Source organism: Phocoena sinus, chromosome 6, assembly GCF_008692025.1.
Source record: "Phocoena sinus isolate mPhoSin1 chromosome 6, mPhoSin1.pri, whole genome shotgun sequence".
Taxonomy (NCBI): Eukaryota; Metazoa; Chordata; class Mammalia; order Artiodactyla; family Phocoenidae; genus Phocoena; species Phocoena sinus.
The window spans coordinates 21,359,858-21,380,322 of record NC_045768.1 but is presented as its reverse complement, the minus strand read 5'-3'; the positions used below and the strand labels follow the sequence as shown (position 1 = coordinate 21,380,322).

General features: G+C 39.9%; 1 protein-coding gene across 3 annotated transcripts in view; it reads left to right on the top strand.

The window, feature by feature from the left end:
* Positions 1 to 20,465, top strand: part of KIAA1958 (KIAA1958 ortholog) — a 184,629-nt gene that overhangs the window by 47,596 nt on the left and 116,568 nt on the right. The window lies entirely within an intron of this gene.

Genomic DNA, 20,465 nt, shown 5'->3' with positions numbered 1-20,465 from the left:
TTTATTTGGCATATCCCCATGGATGAATTTTCCCAGTGCCGTCCTAATCTTTGACTGTCAGGGGTCTTGGTGTCCATATTTATCTAAGTTTCTCTACAGAGTTTAACAAAAGGAATCCCCTTTGTACATCTCTGGGAGGTGCTAAACAGGTTGAAGTTACTGCTTCTAAAAGCTTGGGAGGTGTTTGTGATAAAGTCATTCAGGCACTAACACATTTACATACCCCACATTTTCATCTTAACTTTTAAAGAGACCGTATTTTCTAGGCATTAAGACACTCTCCTGCTTCAGTATCTTTACACTTAGTGTTCTCTTTGCCTGGAATTTTCCCCTCACTCAGCTTCACGACTTGCTCCTTCCTATTTCTCAATTCTCAGCTTAAGAGTCAGTTTTTCAGCCGGGCTTCCCTGGTGGCGCAGTGGTTGGGAGTCCGCCTGCTGATGCAGGGGACACAGGTTCGTGCCCCGGTCCAGGAGGATCCCACATGCCGCGGAGCAGCTGGGCCCGCGGGCCATGGCCACTGAGCCTGCACGTCCGGAGCCTGGAGAGGCCACAACAGTGAGAGGCCTGGGTACCGCAAAAAAAAAAAAAAAAAAAAGAGTCAGTTTTTCAGAAAGACCTTCCCGGGACCATCCTAATTTAGTCTCCCATATAATTCCCTATCATATAACACCTTGTTAAGTTCTTTTCCAGCATTTACCACATCTGTGATTATTTAGCATGCCGTTATTTTATCTTAAGCTTCTTCTCTGGTTGACCTTCAGGTTTCTGTATCCACATACCTGTTGGACATTCATGCATTTATTTATTCCTGAATATTTATTGAATGTCTGCTGAGTGCCAGATGCTAAATGACAGACAGTCCTGGCCTCTGCCATATTTGTGAAGCCACCTACTTGCTAACATTAATTTGTAACTCTGAAATTAGTACTTGCAGCACTTTTGTAGTCATTCACAGATATGCACAGAGTAGTGAAAAATTAGAATTGATGCACACATTCCCAGCCGAGGTTGAACAAGGCAACGTTTGGCCTTCTTATTTCAGCTCTCATACTATAAACAAGTCTCCTTTTCATGGTCTATTTGGTGCCACGTTTTTTGCATGTTTGTGCTTTTTTTGGTCCTTTCACTGTTTACGGCCCCAAAGCGTAGTGCCAGAGTGCTGTCTAGTGTTCTTGAGCACAAGAGGCTGTGATGTGTCTTACAGAGAAAATACTTGTTAGATAAGCTTTGTTCAGGCATGAGTTATAGCACGGTTGGCCATGAGTTCAGTGTTCATGAATCAACACTATACAGTGTAGTGAATAGGTATCTTTAAACAGAAGCACAGATAAAACAAGATTATGTGTTGATTAGTTGGTGAAAATTTTTTGACCAGAGGCTCACAGGAACCTAACCCTATATTTCCTCTAGGAGTTCAGTATTCACTAATTCAGTGTTCAGAGTGACTTTACAGAACATAACTACTGCAGATAATAAGAATCAACTGTACTTGCAAATTATCTTAAGTGCAAAGAAGGAAACAGGTCTCTGTGATGGAGAGTAATTGGTAGTGATAAGACAGAGACCTTCTTTTTAGTTTGGGCCTCTTCAGAGGTAACATTTAAGTGGAGATCCATGGAACACATAGGACAAAGAACATATCAGCCATAAATAATGGCTCTAAAATAGGAAGGAGCCTGATATATTTAAGGAATTAAAAGCATTATAGCTGGAAGAGGATAGCACAAGATGAAGTTGGAGAAAAAAGCAGGGACTCGATTATATTGCCTTTTGGAGACCACACTAAGGAGTTTAGTTTTGGAATATGTACTATGAAGGCGTTGGAAGGTTTTAATTGGGGGAGCGAGATGATATGCTTTATGTTTTAAAAAGATAATTATGTCTGCTGTGGGGGGAATGGATTAAAGAGGGCAAGGGGTGAAATGGAGAAATGAGTTAAGAGGCATCACCATCCATATTCAGTAATTGCCAAATCTGCCTTTATTACCTCCTAAATAGTTCTCAGCTCTATCCCCTCCCCACTGTTGCACTTCACCGTCTTTGCCTGATCTGCTCCCACAGCTTTGTAACTGATCACACGCTGCCTAAACCCTGTCTACCGTGTATCCAGAGAGATGCCATGTATTGAAGCCACCCATCTTACCATGCCACTGCCCTCTTTAAAACCCTCCAGTGACTCCCTAGACCTCTTGACAGTCTGGTGCCTCTTTGCCTTTCAAGCACCATCCAACAGTATGCTTTGTATCTATAGACAGAATTTTTCTCTGTCTCCCCACACATCAGTTGTTTGGGGCCTGCTTGACTTCCTTTGCTTATGAATCCTTCACCGCCTACCATCTCATGCAGGGTTAGAAGCCCTTGGTATGCGCTCCTGTGGTACCCAAAGCAAGAACCTTATACTTAATCGTTTTCTGTCATTATCATCTATGTATCATCCAGGTCCTTAACTTTCTTCCTCAGAGTTAGACTGTGAATTTCATATATTTTATTTATTTTTGAATCCCCAACATCCACCACAGTTCTTAGATTATAGTAAAGAGATAATAAATGTTTGTTGAATGGACCCATTAATATTAATGTTTTCTAATTTCTTGGCCAGTATTAGGTGATACTTTACCTTTATACCATATTCTTTTTCTAGAAATAAAACCAGTGTCACACAATATAAATGTTCATTTATTCATTCCAAAAATGTTTATCGAGTCCCTGGAGGTGTTCTAACAATGGAGTATAGAGTAGTGACCAAAACAAAGTCCCTGCTGTCTTGGAACTTAGATGTGTGTATGACCTATCTATACCTGTATGTCCATTTTGACACCTCTCTCTCTCGCTCTCTCTCTCTCTCTCTCTCTCTCTCTCTCCACACACACACACACCGTTGACCCTTGAACAACACGTGTTTGAACTGCACGGGTCCACTTATACTCATATATTTTCCAATAGTAAACACTGTAGTACTACATGGCCTTTTGGCCTACAGTTGGTTGGATCTGTGGGCATGGAGGAACCATGGATTTGGAGGGCTAACTATAAATTATATGTGGATTAGCTACCATATTGTTCAAGGGTCAGTGGTGTGTGTGTGTGTATGTATATTTGTATATATGCACGTGTATCTATATATGCACTTTTAATTCTGAATAGTTTTCAATTTACAGAAAAGCAGTGAAGATAGTACAAGGAGTTCTCATATGCACCATATCCAGTTTCCCTTATTATTAACATCTTATATTAGTAGAGTACATTTGTTACAATTAATAAACCAATACTGATAAATTACTATTAACTAAAGTCCATTCTTTATTCAGAATACTTAGTTTTTTCCTAATGTCCTTTTTCTGTCCAGGATCGCATTCATGACCTCATTACATTTAGGAATCATGCCCTTTTAGGCTCCTCTGAGCTGTGGCCGTTTTTCAGACTCTTTGTTTTTGATGACCTTGACAGTTTTCAGGAGTAATGTAGAGTGGAGAATGCCCCTCAATTTGGGTTTGTCCAATATTTTTCTCATGATTAGATGGGGATTATGGGTTCTTGGGGAGAAGACTACAGTGGTAAAGTGCCATTTTTATCACTTCATATTAATGGTACATGCTATCAACATGCATTATCACTGTTGAGACCTTGATCACTTGGCTGAGGTAGTGTTTGTCAGGTTTTTACAGGCTAAAGTACTCCCCCCCACCCCTACCACCGTACTTTATTTTTTGGAAGGAAGTCTTTGTGTGGATCCCACATTTAAGGGGTGGGGAGTAATGCTCCACCTTCTTGAGGAGGCTGTATTTACATAAATTATTCTGAATTCTTCTATACAGTAGATGTGTCTCTACTCTCCCATTTATTTTTTTAGGCAATCATTTATTTATATCAATATGGACTCATGGATATTTATTTTATATTTTGGTTTATAATCCAATACTACTTTATTTATTTTGTTGCTCAAATTTTTCTACTTTTGGCCATTTGGAGCTCTTCTGTGTTCCTTTGGCATACTCCCATACGTTTGTTTTTTGAGCACTTCCTTATTTTCTGTACTATAAGGATACTCAAGTATCTTTTTTTTTGAAATTTTAAATAATTTCCCCTCAATGATTTCGTATAGAGTTTGAAAATAATTTGATGTGCTTATGAATTTGAGACTATTATTAAGTAGATAAAACATTTTTCAATATTGGTTTTACTTTTTGTGATGATTTATATAGCTACTTCTCAAAGATGAAAATATATATGAGTTTTCTCAGAATATATTATGTTTATGATCAGTTTTATGCTTTCAATTTGTTCAGATATAATTTTTTGCTTTGCACATCATATTAGAGAATTTTTACATTTCTCTGGGCTTCAGGGATATTTATGGTTGCCAGTAGCTGAGCAGATATCATTATGCTGGAAGTGTTTCAGTGATTATATATGCTGAGTGGTAAGCTTGCTTAGTCTAAAAAAAGGACTCCATAATATTTGGCTTTTGGTTATAATTACCAGTCATCGTTGCCAGAAATTAAGTTTAGCTTTTAGAAGCCTGGAATTCTTCATATGTTTATCTCTAACTAAATATTTCAGAGACTGTTATGAAACTGTCAGTAATTCCATTATGTATTATATGATCAGCGTATTCTTGAGTTACAGCTGATGGAATGACGAATGACGTACAACAACATGAGAAATGCTTAAGATAACAGGATGTAAATAGTAATATTTAGTTTCATTACAACTTTGTTTAAAAGGAATCTGACTGACCCCAAATACAAATGAAAGACTAGAAGGAAAATACCTAAATGTTAATATTAATGAATGCCTATTAGGTAGTGTGACACAGCTTTTCTGTTATTTTCCAATTTTAAAAAATTGGCATGTGTTACTTGTTTAATGAGGAAATGAAGGCACTTTTAAAATTTAGGAAAAAACACATTTTACAAGGATTTTTATTGGGTGATAATTTGTTTGCTCCATTCTAGATATTGAAAGTTAAAAGGCCTTTAAAAAAAAATTCCATAACTCAGGTCAGTTTCCTCCACTGATGATCTGGTGAACCAGTTCTTATTTTTATAATAATAATACTTTACAGTTTACAAATTTAGAATATATTCTATTTCATTTTTAAAAATCTTTATTTGATGGATTTTTACTTCATTTATACACACAAATTGATCAGAGTATGAAAGTGAACAATCGGTGTTTATGTATTGAAACCATGACTTCAGTAATGTCTGCTCAGGTGGAGCAAAGCTGGTGACCCAAGGACCCAAAGGCTGCAGAGCCTGGGCTTTTTGCTGCTGCTGCTGCTGCTGCCGCCGCCACAGCTGCTAGCAGACAGACCACATTTTGAGGGACAGCCTCACATTCCTCTCATAGGAGACTGATAGCCTCAGTAGATACCTTGGGGAGCCTCTTTGGATTAAAAATACCTACGTTATCTATTTGCTTTTGATTTTTTTTAGCTTCTGGTGGTGAAGGGGAGGTGAACTGAGGCTTGGAAGTTGCAGAGTAGCTTTTGCAGGCTGATGTCTCTGGGTGTCCTCAGGATGGGTCATAGATAGGAGATTGTCGTTTACAAATGATACATTCCAGTCTTCAAAAAATTTGCAAGAGTGCCACAATAAAAGGCAGATGCATTTAAAATCTTTTCTTTTTGTAAAGCCTTAAAAAAAATACTTTTCTTTCTAACTTAAAGTATAGAGATACATTCAAAGGAGCATTATTTTGGCCTTAAGCCAGAGGAAATTTTCTTTTTTTTCTAATGTGACCCTTGTCTGTCACTGGGAAATATCTTGACATGCAAGAGAATGGGGACTGGAGTGATCATTTCCATGGTTGCCTCCTGGGGGGTAGTCTGTTTCAGTAGAAGATTCTGATGTGTATATAAAATAGTAGTGGCATTCCCAATAGTATCTGGTAGCCTAGCTCTGGAGTTAGGATTGCAACATCAAAAACAGGGTCTGCATTCTAGTAGTAGTCTCATTTCATGCTGTTAGTGGGATTAGTTCCTCCAGTTGGCTAGTGTGCCACTGTGTGATATCAGCTTGCCTTGTGTATTGATAGGAGAGTGTACAGTACACTAAAATGATACACTAAAATGATAATTAAGAACTGCAAAACCGTAATGCCTCTTTTCTTAATAATGACCCTCAAAGTAGACCTTTAAAATCATTGCAACAAAACTTAGCTGTTCACAAAATTATTTCAAAATTAAGAAATAACTATATATCATATAATTTAAAAAACTATGGTTAATATTTGGTTATATTTGCTTTATCTGTCTTTATGTGTATATACATATATGTATGTGTGAAACTGTGTGTATGCATATACATACTTTCTTACTGAACCATTTGAAAGTAAGTTGCAGACATGACACATGATGGGTTTCTTTTTTTTTTAATAAATTTATTTATTTATTTTTATTTGTTTATTTTTGGCTGCACTGGGTCTCCGTTGCCGTGCACGAGCTTTGTCTAGTTGCAGTGAACAGGGGCTACTCTTCGTTGTGGTGTGCGGGCTTCTCATTGCGGTTTCTTCTCTTGTTGCGGAGCACGGGCTCTAGGCATGTGGGCTTCAGTAGTTGGGGCACTCAGGCTCAGTAGTTGTGGTTCATGGGCTCTAGAGTGCAGGCTCAGTAGTTGTAGCACACGGGCTTAGCTGCTCCGTGGCATGTGGGATCTTCCCAGACCAGGGCTCGAACCCGTGTCCCCTGCATTGGCAGGCGGATTCTTAACCACTGTGCCACCAGGGAAGCCCTATGGGTTTCTTTTTAAGTGCAGCTTGTCTAAACAGTCCTTATATTGTATGGCTACTACTCCCTTCCGCTCTTGTCACCCTCTCCCTACATTGACACCCCCTATCTGGGTAACCCATATTGACACCCCAGTATATATCCTCCCATATTCATTCCATGCTTATGTAATTACATGTACACATATTCATATATGCAGTTTTGTCATTGTTTTACAGAAATGAAATCATACGCACATTTTTCTGCATCTTGCTTTCTTTACTCAAGTGTACTTTGGGGAATGCCTTTAAAAAAAGAAGTCAACTGATATCAGTGTAATTAATTTCTTGTTTTTAATAACTTTCAGATATATTTCACATACTATAAATATACCTATTTACACTGTATAATTCAATGGTTTTTAATATATTTATAGAATTTTGCAACCTGATCACCCACAATCAATTTGAGAGTATTTTTGTCACCCTAAAAAGAAACATGGTATTCAGTAACATTTACTCCCAGTTTCCCCCCAAACTCACTCCTGGTTGTAAGCAAACAGTAATCTACATTCTGTCTCCATACATCTGCCTATTCTATCTGTTACATAAATGGGATATGTAGTCCTTTTTTTTTTTTTAACATCTTTATTGGAGTATAATTGCTTTACAATGGTGTGTTAGTTTCTGCTTTATAACAAAGTGTATCAGTTACACATACACATATGTTCCCATCTCTCTTCCCTCTTGCGTCTCCCACCCTCCCACCCTCCCTGCCCCACCCCTCCAGGCGGTCACAAAGCCCTGAGCTGTTCTCCCTTTGCTATGCGGCTGCTTCCCACTAGCTATCTACCTTACGTTTGGTAGTGTATATATGTCCATGCCTCTCTCTTGCTTTGTCACAGCTTACCCTTCCTCCTCCCCATATCCTCAACTCCATTCTCCAGTAGGTCTGTGTCTTTATTCCTGTCTTACACTTAGGTTCTTTTTTTTGTTTTTTTTGCGGTACGTGGGCCTCTCACTGTTGTGGCCTCTCCCGTTGTGGAGCACAGGCTCCGGACACGCAGGCTCAGCGGCCATGGCTCACGGGCCCAGCCGCTCCGCGGCATGTGGGACCTTCCCGAACTGGGGCACGAACCCACGTACCCTGCATCGGCAGGCGGACTCTCAACCATTGAGCCACCAGGGAAGCCCACCCCTAGGTTCTTCATGACATTTTTTTCTTCTTAAATTCCATATATATGTGTTAGCATGCAGTATTTGTCTTTCTCTTTCTGACTTACCCCACTCTGTATGACAGACTCTAGGTCCATCCATCTCATTACAAATAGCTCAATTTTGTTTCTTTTTGTGGCTGAGTAATATTCCATTGTATATATATGCCACATCTTCTTTATCCATTCATCTGATGGTGGGCACTTAGGTTGTTTCCACCTCCTGGCTATTGTAAGTAGAGCTGCAATGAACATTTTGGAACATGACTCTTTTTGAATTATGGTTTTCTCAGGGTATATGCCCAGTAGTGGGATTGCTGGGTCATATGGTAGTTCTATTTTTAGTTTTTTAAGGAACCGCCATACTGTTCTCCACAAAGGCTGTATCAATTTACATTCCCACCAACAGTGCAAGGGGGTTCCCCTTTCTCCACACCCTCTCCAGCATTTATTGTTTCTAGATTTTTTTGATGATGGCCATTCTGACTGGTGTGAAATGATATCTCATTGTAGTTTTGATTAATGATTAATCTAATGGTTAGTGATGTTGATTAATCTAATGATTAATGATGTTGAGCATTCTTTCATGTGTTTGTTGGCAATCTGTATATCTTCTTTGGAGAAATGTCTATTTAGGTCTTCTGCCCATTTTTGGATTGGGTTGTTTGTTTTTTGTTATTGAGCTGCATGAGCTGCTTATAAATTTTGGAGATTAATCCTTTGTCAGTTGATTCATTTGCAAATATTTTCTCCCATTCTGAGGGTTGTCTTTTGGTCTTGTTTATGTTTACCTTTGCTATGCAAAAGCTTTGCAGTTTCATTAGGTCCCATTTGTTTTTTTTGTTTTTATTTCCATTTCTCTAGGAGGTGGGTCAGAAAGATCTTGCAGTGCTTTATGTCCTAGAGTGTTCTGCCTATGTTTTCCTCTAAGAGTTTGATAGTTTCTGGCCTTACATTTAGGTCTTTAATCCATCTTGAGCTTATTTTTTGTATGGTGTTAGGGAGTGATCTAATCTCATACTTTTACATGTACCTGTCCAGTTTTCCCAGCACCACTTATTGAAGAGGCTGTCCTTTCTCCACTGTACATTCCTACCTCCTTTATCAAAGATAAGGTGACCATATGTGAGATTACTACAAGCAACTCTATGCCAATAAAATGGACAACCTGGGCTTTATCTCTGGGCTTTCTATCCTGTTCCATTGATCTGTATTTCTGTGTTTGTGCCAGTACCATTCTGTCTTGATTACTGTAGCTTTGTAGTATAGTCTGAAGTCCAGGAGCCTGATTCCTCCAGCTCCGTTTTTCTTTCTCAAGACTGCTTTGGCTATTCGGGGTCTTTTGTGTTTCCATACAAATTGTGAAATCTTTTGTTCTAGTTCTGTGAAAAATGCCAGTGGTAGTTTGATAGGGATTGCATTGAATCTGTAGATTGCTTTGGGTAGTAGAGTCATTTTCACAATGTTGATTCTTCCAATACAAGAACATGGTATATCTCTCCATCTATTTGTATCATCTTTAATTTCTTTCATCAGTGTCTTATAATTTTCTGCATACAGGTCTTTTGTCTCCTTAGGTAGGTTTATTCCTAGATATTTTATGCTTTTTGTTGCAATGGTAAATGGGAGTGTTTTCTTGATTTCGCTTTCAGATTTTTCATCATTAGTGTATAGGAATGCCAGAGATTTCTGTGAATTAATTTTGTATCCTGCTACTTTACCAAATTCATTGATTAGCTCTAGTAGTTTTCTGGTAGCATCTTTAGGATTCTCTATAGTATCATGTCATCTGCAAACAGTGACAGCTTTGCTTCTTCTTTTCCGGTTTGGATTCCTTTTATTTCCTTTTCTTCTGTGATTGCTGTGGCTAAAACTTTGAAAACTATGTTGAATAAGAGTGGTGAGAGTGGGCAACCTTGTCTTGTTCCTGGTCTTAGTGGAAATGCTTTCATTTTTTTCACCGTTGAGGACGATGTTGCCTGTGGGTTTGTCATATATGGCCTTTATTATGTTGAGGAAAGTTCCCTCTCTGACTACTTTCTGCAGGATTTTTATCATAAATGGGTGTTGCATTTTGTCGAAAGCTTTCTCTGCATCTATTGAGATGATCATATGGTTTTTCTCCTTCAGTTTGTTAATACGGTGTATCACATTGATTGATTTGCGTATATTGAAGAATCCTTGCATTCCTGGAATAAACCCCACTTGATCATGGTGTATGATCCGTTTAATGTGCTGTTGGATTCTGTTTGCTAGTATTCTGTTGAGGATTTTTGTATCTATGTTCATCGGTGATATTGGCCTGTAGTTTTCTTTCTTTGTGATATCCTTGTCTGGTTTTGTTATCAGGGTGATGGTGGCCTCGTAGAATGAGTTTGGGAGTGTTCCTCCCTCTGCTATATTTTGGAAGAGTTTGAGAAGGATAGGTGTTAGCTCTTCTGTAAATGCTTATAGAATTCACCTGTGAAGCCATCTGGTCCTGGGCTTTTGTTTGTTGGAAGATTTTTAATCCCAGTCTCAATTTCAGTGCTTGTGATTGGTCTGTTCATATTTTCTATTTCTTCCTGATTCAGTCTTGGCAGGTTGTGCATCTAAGAATTTGTCCATTTCTTCCAGGTTGTCCATTTTATTGGCATATAGTTGCTTGTAGTAATCTCTCATGATCTTTTGTATTTTTGCAGTGTCAGTTGTTACTTCTCCTTTTTCATTTCTAATTCTATTGATTTGAGTCTTCTCCCGTTTTTTCTTGATGAGTGTGGCTAATGGTTTATCAATTTTGTTTATCTTCTCAAAGAACCAGCTTTTAGTTTTATTGATCTTTGCTACCGTTTCTTTCATTTCTTTTTCATTTATTTCTGATCTGATCTTTATGATTTCTTTCCTTTTGCTAACTTTGGAGTTTTTTTGTTCTTCTTTCTCTAATTGCTTTAAGTGCAAGGTTAGGTTGTTTATTCGAGATGTTTCCTGTTTCTTGAGGTAGGATTGTATTGCTATAAACTTCCCTCTTAGAACTGCTTTTACTGCATCCCATAGGTTTTGGGTTGTCATGTCTCCATTGTCATTTTGTTTCTAGGTATTTTTTGATTTCCTCTTTGATTTCTTCAGTGATCACTTCATTATTAAGTAGTGTATCATTTAGCCTCCGTGTGTTTGTATTTTTTACAGATCTTTTCCTGTAATTGATATGTAGTCTCATAGCGTTGTGGTAGGAACAGATAGTTGATACAATTTCAATTTTCTTAAATTTACCAAGGCTTGATTTGTGACCCAAGATATGATCTATCCTGGAGAATGTTCCATGAGCACTTGAGAAAGATGTGTATTCTGTTGTTTTTGGATGGAATATCCTATAAGTATCAATTAAGTCCATCTTGTTTAATGTATCATTTAAAGCTTGTGTTTCCTTATTTATTTTCATTTTGGATGAACTGTCCATTGGTGAAAGTGGGGTGTTAAAGTCCCCTACTATGAATATATTACTGTCCATTTCCACTTTTATGGCTGTTAGTATTTGCCTTCTGCATTGAGGTGCTACTATGTTGGGTGCATAAATATTTACGATTGTTATATCTTCTTCTTGGATCGATCCCTTGATCATTATGTAATGTCCTTCTTTGCCTCTTCTAATAGTCTTTATTTTAATGTCTATTTTGTCTGATATGAGAATTGCTACTCCAGCTTTCTTTAGGTTTCCATTTGCATGAAATATCTTTTTCCATCCCCTCACTTTAGTCTGTATGTGTCTCTAGGTCTGAAGTGGGTCTCTTGTAGACAGCAAATATATGGGTCTTGTTTTTGAATCCATTCAGCCAATCTGTGTCTCTTGGTGGGAGTATTTAGTCCATTTACATTTAAGGTAATTATTGATATGTATGTTCCTATTCCCATTTTCTTAATTGTTTTGGGTTCGTTATTGTAGGTCTTTGCCTTCTCTTGTGTTTCTTGCCTAGAGAAGTTCCTTTAGCAGTTGTTGCAAAGCTGGTTTGGTGGTGCTGAACTCTCTGAGCTTTTGCTTGTCTGTAACCGTTTTAATTTCTCCATCAAATCTGAATGAGATCCTTGCTGGGTAGAGTAATCTTGGTTGTAGGTTTTTCTCCTTCATCACTTTAAATATGTCCTGCAGTCTCTTCTGGCTTGCAGAGTTTCTGCTGAAAGATCAGCTGTTAACCTTATGGGGATTTCCTTGTGTGTTATTTGTTGTTTTTCCCTTGCTGCTTTTAATATGTTTTCTTTGTATTTAATTTTTGACAGTTTGATTAATATGTGTCTTGGCGTATTTCTCCTTGGATTTATCCTGTATGGGGTTCTCTGTGCTTCCTGGACTTGATTAACTATTTTCTTTCCCATATTAGGGAAGTTTTCAACTATAATCTCTTCAAATATTTTCTCAGTCCCTTTCTTTTTCTCTTCTTCTTCTGGAACCCCTATAATTCGAATGTTGGTGCATTTATTGTTGTCCCAGAGGTCTCTGAGACTGTCCTCAGTTCCTTTCATTCTTTTTCTTTATTCTGCTCTGCAGTCGTTATTTCCACTATTTTATCTTCCAGGTCACTTATCCATTCTTCTGCCTCAGTTGTTCTGCTATTGATCCCATCTAGAGTATTTTTAATTTCATTTATTGTGTTGTTCATCATTGTTTGTTTCCTCTTTAGTTTTTCTAGGTCCGTGTTAAATGTTTCTTGCATTTTGTCTATTCTATTTCCAAGATTTTGGATCATCTTTACTATCATTATTCTGAATTCCTTTTCAGGTAGATTGCCTATTTCCTCTTCATTTGTTAGGTCTGGTGGGTTTTTATCTTGCTCCTTCATCTGCTGTGTGTTTTTCTGTCTTCTCATTTTGCTTATCTTACTGTGTTTGGGGTCTCCTTTTTGCAGGCTGCAGGTTCGTAGTTCCTGTTGTTTTAGGTGTCTGTCCCCAGTGGCTAAGGTTGGTTCAGTGGGTTGTGTAGGCTTCCTGGTGGAGGGGACTAGTGCCTGTGTTGTGCTGGATGAGGCTGGATCTTGTCTCTCTAGTGGGCAGGTTCACGTCTGGTGGTGTGTTTTGGGGTGTCTGTGGCCTTATTATGATTTTAGGCAGCCCCTCTGCTAATGGGTGGGGTTGTGTTCCTGTCTTGCTAGTTGTTTGACATAGGGTATCCAGCACTGTAGCTTGCTGGTCGTTGAGTGAAGCTGGGTGCTGGTGTTGTGATGGAGATCTCTGGGATATTTTCGCCGTTTGAAATTATGTGGAGCTGGGAGGTGTCCTGTGGACCAGTGTCGTGAAGTTGGCTCTCCCACCTCAGAGGCACAGCACTGACTCCTGGTTGGAGCACCAAGAACCTTTCATCCGCACGGCTCAGAATAAAAGGGAGAAAAAGTAGGAAGAAAGAATTAGAAGGAAGAAAGAAAGAAAGGAAGGAAGGAAGGGAGGGAGGAAGGAAGAAAGAGAAGGAAGGAAGGAAAGAAAGAAAAGGAAAAAGAAAAGAAAGAAAGAAAAGGAAAAAAAGAAGGGAGGGAGCGGGAGGGAGGTAGGAAGGAAGGAAGGAAGGGAAGGAAGGAAAAAAGAAAGGAAGAAGATTAAAATAAAGAAAAAATATAAAGTTATTAAAATAAAAAAATAATTATTAAGAGAAAAAAAAAATTAAAGAAAAACGGACGGATAGAACCCTAGGACAAATGGTGGAAGCAAAGCTATACAGACAACATCTCACACAGCAGCATACACATACACACTCACAAAAAGAGGAAAAGGGGAAAAAAATTATAAATCTTGCTCTCAAAGTCCACCTCCTTAATTTGGGATGATTCGTTGTCTATTCATGTAATCCACAGATGTAGGGTACATCAAGTTGATTGTGGAGCTTAATCCGCTGCCTCTGAGGCTGCTGGGAGAGATTTCCCTTTCTCTTGTTTGTTCGCACAGCTCCCAGGGGCTCAGCTTTGGATTTGCCCTCGCCTCTGCGTGTAGGTCGCCGGAGGGCGTCTGTTCTTAGCTCAGACAGGACGGGGTTAAAGGAGCTGCTGATTCGGGGGCTCTGGCTCACTCAGGCTGGGGGGGAGGGAGTGGCACGGAGGGCGGGGCGGGCCTGCAGCGTCAGAGGCCAGCATGACGGTTGCACCAGCCTGAGGTGCACCGTGCGTTCTCCCCGGGGGAGTTGTCCCTGGATCCCGGGACCCTGGCAGTGGCGGCCTTTAGAGGCTTCCCGGAAGGGGGTGTGGATAGTGACCTGTGCTCACACACAGGCTTCTTGGTGGCGGCAGCAGAAGCCTTAACGTCTCATGCTGGTTTCTGTGGTTCGCGCTTTTAGCCACGGCTCACGCCCGTCTCTGGAGCTCCTTTAAGCAGCGCTCTTAATCCCTTCTCCTCGCGCACCAGGAAACAAAAAGGGAAGAAAAAGTCTCTTGCCTCTGCAGCAGGTCCAGACTTTTCACGGGAATCCCTCCCGGCTAGCCGTGGCGCACTAACCCCCTGCAGGCTGTGTTTACACCACCACCCCCAGTCCTCTCCTGGTGCCCTGACCAAAGCCCGAGCCTCAACTCCCAGCCCCGCCCACTCTGGCGAGTGAGCAGACAAGCCTCTCAGGCTGGTGAGTGCTGGTCGGCCCTGCTCCTCTGTGTGGGAATCTCTCCGCTTTGCCTTCCGCAACCCTGTTGCTGTGCTCTCCTCCACGGCGGCGAAGCTTTCCCCCTCCGCCACCCGCAGTCTCTGCCTGTGAAGGGGCTTCCTAGTGTGTGGAAACCTTTACTTCTTCACAGCTCCCTCCCACTGGTGCAGGTCCCGTCCCTATTCTTTTGTCTCTTTTTTTTCTTTTGCCCTACCCAGGTACGTGGGGGGTTTCTTGCCTTTTGGGAGGTCTGAGGTCTTCTGCCAGCGTTCAGTAGGTGTTCTGTAGTTGTTCCACATGTGGATGTATTTCTGGTGTATCTGTGGTGAGGAAGGTGATCTCCACGTCTTACTCTTCCGCCATCTTCCCGGACTGTAGTCCTTTTTATATGACTTATTTCACTTAAGATACTGTTTTCAAGGTCTGTCCATGTTTTAGCTTTTGTTATATACTATCTGAATATTTTACTATGATCAGGTATTAGGAAAAAACCAAAATACTTAAAATTTACATTATAATGTTTTATTATATTAACAATAGTTGATTCTATGTGAGGGTTATACAAATGATCATTTTACTAGTCTATCAACTTTTATCTATTTTTTAAAAATTATTTTTGAGTGTCTAAATTTTTTTTTTTTTTTTTTGCGATACATGGGCATCTCACTGCTGTGGCCTCTCCCGTTGCGGAGCACAGGTTCCGGACGCGCAGGCTCAGCGGCCGTGGCTCACGGGCCCAGCCGTTTCGCTGCATGTGGGATCTTCCCAGACCGGGGCACAAACCTGTGTCCCCTGCATCGGCAGGCAAACTCCCAACCACTGTGCCACCAGGGAAGGCCCTGAATTTTTTAATTAAGGTATAATTTACACAGAATGAAACACGGTTCTTAAGTGTTGGGGTTTTTTAGTTTTATTTGTTTTTATTTTGCCACACCACGCAGCATGTGGCATCCTAGTTCCCCAACCAGGGGTTGAACCTGCGTCCCCCCCACAGTGGAAGCACGGAGTCTTAACCAGTGGACCACCAGGGGAAGTCCCAACTTTTATCTATATTTGATAATAATAAAAATTTAAGAAAAGTGCTATTAGAATGTTTTCTATGATAACATTATTGAAATATTTACATATTAAAATTTAAAACCACACTTAAATAAATTAAATTTAAATTTAATTAAAGTGTAAATGCCTTAAGCATTCCAAAATTATAAAATTATTTTTTCTAGTCCTTTTGGTTTTGTTTAAATTAAAATTTTAAGCTATTTGGAATTTCAAATTCTCTGTTTACTAATCCATTAAAAAAATTCATTTTCTAGGTAGACAGACATTTTATCTGGAAATAATGATGGTTTTTTTATTCTTCATAATTTTGTCTATTATCTTGCCTCATTGCATAAGCTAGCACATTTTTTAAAAACTTCTAATTTCTTGCTCTGTGTATCCATTCTTCTCTTTTTAATATTTATTTGGCTGCACTGGGTCTTAGTTGCAGCATGTGGAGCCTTCATTGCCACACGCAAGATCTTCCTTGCGGCATGTGGGATCTTTAGTTGCGGCATGAAGCATCTTTAGTTGAGGCATGCGAGCTCTTAGTTTTGGCCTGTGGGATCTAGCTCCCTGACCAGGGAACGAATCAGGGTCCCCTGCATTGGGAGGGCAGAGTCTTAGCCACTGGACCACCAGGGAAGCCCCTCTTCTCCCAAGTTTTTTGATCATCTTTACGATCATTACTCTGAACTCTTTCTTGGGTAGATTGTCTATCTCCATGTCACTTAGTTCTTCTTCTGGGGTTTTATCTTGTTCCTTTGTCTGAAACATACTCCTCTGTCACCTCATTTTGTCTGAATAACTATTTATATTTTATGTATGTGGTAGGTTGGTTATGCTTCTCAACCTTGGAGAAGTGGCCCTCTGTAGGAGCCGTACTGTGCATCCCAGCAATGCATGCTCCCTTCTCGTCACCCGAGGACCAGGGGCCAGCTGGTCCTAGGGTGGTGTTTGGCCTGCATTTGCAGGCTTGGTCTGCATGCTGTGGGAATGTAGTTTTTGCTTCTGGTATCTGGCCCCTGGTGGGTGGAGCTGGGTCTTGGTCCTCTGGTGAGTAAGGCCATGTCTAGGGGCATGTCTAGAGGCAGCTGTGGGCTCAGGAAGACTTTAGGCAGCCTGTCTACTGATGGATGGGGCTGTGTCCCCACCCAGTTTGTTGTTTGGCCTGAGGCGTTCCAACACTGGAGCCTACAGGCTGTTGGGTGGGGCCGGTCTTGGTGCCAAAATGTCAGCCTTCAAGGGAGCTCACACAGATGAATCTTCCCCAGTATATCTGCTGCCAGTGTCTAAGTCCCCAGGGTGGGCCACCGATGACCCCCTAGGAGACCCTCTAAGACCAGCAGGTAGGTCTGGCCTAGGCTCCTATCAGATTACTGCTTTTGCCCTTGGTCCCTGTGCATGTGAGATTTTGTGTGTGCCCTTTAAGAATGAAGTCTCTAGTTCCCCCAGTCCTGTGGAGCTCCTGCAGTCAAGCCCCACTGGCCTTCAGAGCCAAATGCTCTGGGGGCTCCGCTTCCTGGGTGCTGGACCCCCTGGGGTTGGGAAGCCTGACCGTGGGACTCAGAACTCTCACTCCTGCGGGAAAACCTCTGTAATATAATTATTCTCCAGTTTCTGGGTCGCCCACCAAGGGGTTATGAGATTTGATTTTATCATGAGTCCGCCCCTCCTACCAGTGGTTTCGTCTTTATGTCTTTAGTTGTAGAGAATCTTTTCTGCTAGGTATCAGTCTTTTTTTTTTGGCTGTGCCACGCGACCTGTGGGATCTTAGTTCCCTGACCAGGGATTGAACCCGTGCCCCCTGCAGTGGGAGCCCAGAGTCTTAACCACTGCACCACCAGGGAAGTCCTGTTTTCAGTCTTTTTTAATGATCGTTCTACAGATTGTGCTCATGAGAGGTGAGCTTAGGGTCCTTCAGCTCCGCAATCTTGGCTGCTCTCCAGAATATTTTTAATCATAAAAAAGCATTAACTTTTGGGCGCTAGTTCTGGAGGCTCAGAAGTCCATGGTCAAGGTACTGGCAGATTCAAAGTCTGATGAGATCGCTCTTCCTCATTCATAGGCATCTTCTCATTGTGTCCTTGTATGACAGAGCTAGGTAGCACATTTAGAACAGTTTGAATAATAATCATGAATAGACTTTATTTGTAATTTTTGATGGCAGTCTCATCTCTTGTTCCAGTTTTAAGGTTTTATGTTTTTTGATACATACTATTTATTAGGTTAAGGAAGTTTTCTTCTAACATTAAAATAGGTAAAACAGAGCAATCAAATCAGAGAATTAAATGAAAAATAAATCTGATGAAAAACAATTCTAAAAAGTAGAACAGAAATGATTACTGAAGACAGAGAGTAATAATCAGCTGATGGGACTGCTAGAAGTTCTTATATTCAGGCAAAAAAACACCCTGTTAGTCCTGAATATGTTCCAAATCAATGTGTTAGAATAAAAGAAAAGCAGAGGGATCTGAGAAATACTGGGACAACACTGGTACATGACCAAATAGGTTTCACTGGGTAAATCCTAGGGCCAGTGTATGCTTAGAGATAAAAGCCCTTCTAGAAGAAAGCATGCTAATTCACCAATAAAAACAAATACATTCTTAGCACTGTTTTAAGGGATGTTCATTTTGTCAAAGGTTAAAATTATTGGATAGATTAGTTGCTTCTTGAATATATACTCTTGAATATATGCCTCTTGAATATACTCTTCTTGAATATATACAATGAATATAATTATATTCTTATGAATATATTCTTAACAAATCTATTGATATTCATTAAATTTTAAACTGAGCTCAAAATTTCACATTATGGTAAAGAGTACAGGCCATTAATATGAATATATACTGATGAAAATATGAATATAGTCTTGAGGCTTCCCTGGTGGCACAGTGGTTGAGAATCCACCTGCCAATGCAAGGGGCACGGGTTCGAGCCCTGGTCCGGGAAGATCCCACATGCTGCAGAGCAACTAAGCCCATGCGCCACAACTACTGAGCCTGCACTCTAGAGCCTGCAAGCCCCAACTACTGAGCCCACATGCCCCAACTACTGAAACCCGCATGCCTAGAGCCTGTGCTCTGCAACAAGAAAAGCCACCGCAATGAGAAGCCTGAGCACCACAGCAAAGAGCAGTCCCCGCTCGCCGCAGCTAGAGAAAGCCTGCACGCAACAACGAAGACCCAGCACAGCCAAAAATAAAAATAAATAAAATAAATAAATTTATTTTTAAAAATATGAATATAGTCTTAATGAGTATATTGATATTCATTAAATTTTAAGCCAGGTTCAAAAATGCCCCAATATGGTCAAGAACATAGCTCATGAATATGAATATAAACTTAGGAAAATGTTCATGAATATATTGGTATTCATTAATTTTAACCTGCATTAAAACATTTTCCCAATAGGGCAAAGAAGAATATATTCATGAAAATATTCATGAGGAGGATATATTCATGAATATAATCATTATAAAGAACATATTCACATTTACTGAATATATTTGTGAAGAATATATTTATAGGAAAGTTAAACCACTCTATAGCTCTTTGCTTTTTACAAATTAAATAGTTCTTAAAATACTGCTATGAAGCAAATACTAAAATTTCACTGGAATCTTCAAAGAATGAAAGTATAAACTTGGTACATTTAGTGAATTGGTCTGTTTATGAATAGGCTTCTATTGAATAGTTTTTGACAAATTAATTTAGAGCCCTCTCTCTCAACATGAGATGAATCATTATTTATTACAAAATGTACTCTGGGGAAACCAAGACAAGAAAGAGAGGATATTGAAAACAGCTTAGGCTATCTGCGTACTCAGAGTAGACTGATTAATGATACTAAAGAAATGATGGCACCTGTTAGAAGTAAATATGACTGCTATGCCAGGCAGTGGGTGTAGCCAGACACTGTTGTTTCAAGTTCTCTTCATTCTCCTTGGGCTCACATTCATGAGACTGTGTAGTTTAGTAATGAAGAGTGGTATAGGGTTAGACGTCCTACGTTTGAAACCAAACTCGGATCACTGCCCCTGCACCTTGAGTCCTTTTTAAAAATTAAGGTAGGGCTTCCCTGGTGGCGTAGTGGTTGAGAGTCCGCCTGCCGATGCAGGGGACACGGGTTCGTGCCCCGGTCCGGGAAGATCCCACATGCTGCGGAGCGGCTAGGCCTGTGAGCCATGGCCAATGAGCCTGCGCGTCCGGAGCCTGTGCTCCGCAATGGAAGAGGCCACACCAGTGAGAGGCCCGCGTACCACAAAAAAAAAAAAAAAAAATTAAGGTATAATTTATATATAGTAAGATGCACAAATACTACTATTAATATTCTTGTGCTTTTTGTGGACCCATAACTGATGCTCAAAGTCTTTTTTGATGAAAGGAGTATTAGTTATTGTATATTAAATACTAATAGATATTAAGCAACACATCTGTGTTTTGAGACAAATATACTGGTTAAAAGGAAGCTTTAGCAACAAAATACAAAATAATTAAATATGAATACAACTAAAAGGACTGCCATCTAATATTTATTACTGGATTTTAGTTTAGATATGGAATGGAAAAGTTGGAATGGGGTCAGTTTAGAATGGGCTTTCCAGACCACTAAGGGATCTGGATCTTTTCTTCTTAGTCAAGTGCCAGATAACTAAATAATAGGTGCTTACCATACCTTCTCATTTGACATTCACAGCAACATCAACAAGTGGGTGCCACTTATATTAGATTGCAAATACATCTAGGGTGTATCTGGGAGACACATCTCTTTCTTTTGCTATAGGATAATTTAACATCTTTTCAAACTTGGAGCTGATGATACTCTAAAGTTTACTATTTTCTTTTGATGATTTGGTCATATTTTGGGGCTGGGGAGTTTGATCCAGTTACCATCTGTAAAGCGATAGA